Source organism: Atractosteus spatula, unplaced genomic scaffold (assembly GCF_055471065.1).
Source record: "Atractosteus spatula isolate fAtrSpa1 unplaced genomic scaffold, fAtrSpa1.hap1 Scaffold_114, whole genome shotgun sequence".
In the NCBI taxonomy this organism is placed as follows: Eukaryota; Metazoa; Chordata; class Actinopteri; order Semionotiformes; family Lepisosteidae; genus Atractosteus; species Atractosteus spatula.
In genome coordinates, this window is record NW_028296669.1 from 87,501 (window position 1) to 92,500 (window position 5,000).

Here is a 5,000-nt window from a genome sequence, read left to right on the forward strand (position 1 = left end):
GCATTGGGTTTTAAGCTTGTAGTATGCACCGTTTTGGAGAAATTAACGGAAATATGTCATCCGTTTGGTCAATATTCTAAAATATTGGACTCATATTCTTATGATGAGAGACATGATGCTGCGTTTAAAACCGGGGTTAATGGACATTAAATGAAAGGTCTGGATCTCTGCTTTCTCATGCATTTGGTTTTAAGCTTGTAGTTTGCACCGTTTTGGAGAAATTAACGAAAATATGTCATTCGTTTGATCAATATTCTAAAATATTGGACTAATATTCTTATGATGGCAGACATGATGCTGCGTTTAAAACCGGGGTTAATGGGCTTTAAATGAAAGCTCTGGGTCTCTGCTTTCATATGCATTTGGTTTTAAGCTTGTAGTTTGCACCGTTTTCGAGAAATTAACGAAAATATGTCATTCGTTTGGTCAATTTTCCAAAATATTAAACACATTTTTATTTGATGGCAGACATGATGCTGCGTTTAAAACCGAGGTTAAAGGACATTAAATGAAAGCTCTGGGTCTCTGCTTTCATATGCATTGGGTTTTAAGCTTGTAGTATGTACCGTTTTGGAGAAATTAACGGAATTATGTCATCCGTTTGGTCAACATTCTAAAATATTGGACTCATATTCTTATGATGGTGACATGATGCTGCTTTTAAAACCGGGGTTAATGGACATTAAATGAAAGGTCAGGATCTCTGCTTTCTCATGCAGTTGGTTTTAAGCTTGTAGATTGTACCGTTTTGGAGAAATTAACGGAAATATGTCATCCGTTTGATCAATATTCTAAAATATTGGACTCATATTCTTATGATGGCAGACATGATGCTGCGTTTAAAACCGGGGTTAATGGACATTAAATGAAAGCTCTGGGTCTCTGCTTTCACATGCATTTGGTTTTAAGCTTGTAGTTTGCACCGTTTTCGAGAAATTAACGAAAATATGTCATTCGTTTGATCAATATTCTATAATATTGGACTCATATTCTTATGATGGCAGACATGATGCTGCGTTTAAAACCGGGGTTAATGGGCTTTAAATGAAGCTCTGGGTCTCTGCTTTCATATGCATTTGGTTTTAAGCTTGTACTTTGCACCGTTTTGGAGAAATTAACGAAAATATGTCATTCGTTTGGTCAATTTTCCAAAATTTTAAACACATTTTCATTTGATGGCAGACATGATGCTGCGTTTAAAACCGCGGTTAAAGGACATTAAATGAAAGCTCTGTGTCTCTGCTTTCATATGCATTGGGTTTTAAGCTTGTAGTATGTACCGTTTTGGAGAAATTAACGGAAATATGTCATCCGTTTGGTCAATATTCTAAAATATTGGACTCATATTCTTATGATGGTGACATGATGCTGCGTTTAAAACCGGGGTTAATGGACATTAAATGAAAGCTCTGGATCTCTGCTTTCTCATGCATTTGGTTTTAAGCTTGTAGTTTGCACCGTTTTGGAGAAATTAACGAAAATATGTCATTCGTTTGATCAATATTCTAAAATATTGGACTCATATTCTTATGATGGCAGACATGATGCTGCGTTTAAAACCGGGGTTAATGGGCTTTAAATGAAAGCTCTGGGTCTCTGCTTTCATATGCATTTGGTTTTAAGCTTGTAGTTTGCACCATTTTGGAGAAATTAACGAAAATATGTCATTCGTTTGGTCAATTTTCCAAAATATTAAACACATTTTTATTTGATGGCAGACATGATGCTGCGTTTAAAACCGGGGTTAAAGGACATTAAATGAAAGCTCTGTGTCTCTGCTTTCATATGCAATGGGTTTTAAGCTTGTAGTATGTACCGTTTTGGAGAAATTAACGGAAATATGTCATCCGTTTGGTCAACATTCTAAAATATTGGACTCATATTCTTATGATGGTGACATGATGCTGCGTTTAAAACCGGGGTTAATGGACATTAAAAGAAAGCTCTGGGTCTCTGCTTTCACATGCATTTGGTTTTAAGCTTGTAGATTGCACCGTTTTGGAGAAATTAACGGAAATATGTCATCCGTTTGGTCAATATTCTAAAATATTGGACTCATATTCTTATGATGGCAGACATGATGCTGCTTTTAAATCCGGGGTTAATGGGCTTTAAATGAAAGCTCTGGGTCTCTGCTTTCATATGCATTTGGTTTTAAGCTTGTAGTTTGCACCGTTTTGGAGAAATTAACGAAAATATGTCATTCGTTTGGTCAATTTTCCAAAATATTAAACACATTTTTATTTGATGGCAGACATGATGCTGCGTTTAAAACCGGGGTTAAAGGACATTAAATGAAAGCTCTGTGTCTCTGCTTTCATATGCATTGGGTTTTAAGCTTGTAGTATGTACCGTTTTGGTGAAATTAACGGAATTATGTCATCCGTTTGGTCAACATTCTAAAATATTGGACTCATATTCTTATGATGGTGACATGATGCTGCGTTTAAAACCGGGGTTAATGGACATTAAATGAAAGCTCTGGGTCTCTGCTTTCTCATGCATTTGGTTTTAAGCTTGTAGAATGTACCGTTTTGGAGAAATTAACGGAAATATGTCATCCGTTTGGTCAATATTCTAAAATATTAGACTCATATTCTTATGATGGCAGACATGATGCTGCTTTTAAATCCTGGGTTAATGGACATTAAATGAAAGCTCTGGGTCTCTGCTTTCATATGCATTTGGTTTTAAGCTTGTAGTTTGCACCGTTTTGGAGAAATTAACGAAAATATGTCATACGTTTGATCAATATTCTATAATATTGGACTCATATTCTTATGATGGCAGACATGATGCTGCGTTTAAAACCGGGGTTAATGGGCTTTAAATGAAAGCTCTGGGTCTCTGCTTTCATATGCATTTGGTTTTAAGCTTGTACTTTGCACCGTTTTGGAGAAATTAACGAAAATATGTCATTCGTTTGGTCAATTTTCCAAAATTTTAAACACATTTTCATTTGATGGCAGACATGATGCTGCGTTTAAAACCGCGGTTAAAGGACATTAAATGAAAGCTCTGTGTCTCTGCTTTCATATGCATTGGGTTTTAAGCTTGTAGTATGTACCGTTTTGGAGAAATTAACGGAAATATGTCATCCGTTTGGTCAATATTCTAAAATATTGGACTCATATTCTTATGATGGTGACATGATGCTGCGTTTAAAACCGGGGTTAATGGACATTAAATGAAAGCTCTGGATCTCTGCTTTCTCATGCATTTGGTTTTAAGCTTGTAGTTTGCACCGTTTTGGAGAAATTAACGAAAATATGTCATTCGTTTGATCAATATTCTAAAATATTGGACTCATATTCTTATGATGGCAGACATGATGCTGCTTTTAAATCCGGGGTTAATGGGCTTTAAATGAAAGCTCTGGGTCTCTGCTTTCTCATGCATTCGGTTTTAAGCTTGTAGATTGCACCGTTTTGGAGAAATTAACGAAAATATGTCATTCGTTTGATCAATATTCTAAAATATTGGACTCATATTCTTATGATGGCAGACATGATGCTGCGTTTAAAACCGGGGTTAATGGGCTTTAAATGAAAGCTCTGGGTCTCTGCTTTCATATGCATTTGGTTTTAAGCTTGTAGTTTGCACCATTTTGGAGAAATTAACGAAAATATGTCATTCGTTTGGTCAATTTTCCAAAATATTAAACACATTTTTATTTGATGGCAGACATGATGCTGCGTTTAAAACCGGGGTTAAAGGACATTAAATGAAAGCTCTGGGTCTCTGTTTTCATATGCATTGGGTTTTAAGCTTGTAGTATGCACCGTTTTGGAGAAATTAACGGAAATATGTCATCCGTTTGGTCAATATTCTAAAATATTAGACTCATATTCTTATGATGGCAGACATGATGCTGCTTTTAAATCCGGGGTTAATGGACATTAAATGAAAGCTCTGGGTCTCTGCTTTCATATGCATTTGGTTTTAAGCTTGTAGTTTGCACCGTTTTCGAGAAATTAACGAAAATATGTCATTCGTTTGGTCAATTTTCCAAAATATTAAACACATTTTTATTTGATGGCAGACATGATGCTGCGTTTAAAACCGGGGTTAAAGGACATTAAATGAAAGCTCTGGGTCTCTGCTTTCACATGCATTTGGTTTTAAGCTTGTAGTATACACCGTTTTGGAGAAATTAACGAAAATATGTCATCCGTTTGGTCAATATTCTAAAATATTGGACTCATATTCTTATGATGGTGACATGATGCTGCGTTTAAAACCGGGGTTAATGGACATTAAATGAAAGCTCTGGGTCTCTGCTTTCACATGCATTTGGTTTTAAGCTTGTAGATTGCACCGTTTTGGAGAAATTAACGAAAATATGTCATACGTTTGGTCAATATTCTAAAATATTGGACTCATATTCTTATGATGGCAGACATGATGCTGCTTTTAAACCCGGGGTTAATGGACATTAAATGAAAGCTCTGGGTCTCTGCTTTCACATGCATTTGGTTTTAAGCTTGTAGTATGCACCGTTTTGGAGAAATTAACGGAAATATGTCATCCGTTAGGTAAATTTTCCAAAATATTGGACTCATTTTCTTATGATGGCAGACATGATGCTGCTTTTAAACCCGGGGTTAATGGACATTAAATGAAAGCTCTGGGTCTCTGCTTTCACATGCATTTGGTTTTAAGCTTGTAGTATGCACCGTTTTGGAAATATTAATGAAAATATGCCATCCGTTTCGTCAAAATTCGAAAATATTGGACTCATTCTTATGATGGCAGACATGATGTTGCGTTTAAAACCGGGGTTAATGGACATTAAATGAAAGCTCTGTGTCTCTGCTTTCATATGCATTGGGTTTTAAGCTTGTAGTATACACCGTTTTGGAGAAATTAACGGAAATATGTCATCCTTTTGGTCAATATTCTAATATATAGGACTCATATTCTTATGATGGCAGACATGATGCTGCGTTTAAAACCGGGGTTAATGGACATTAAATGAAAGCTCTGGGTCTCTGCTTTCA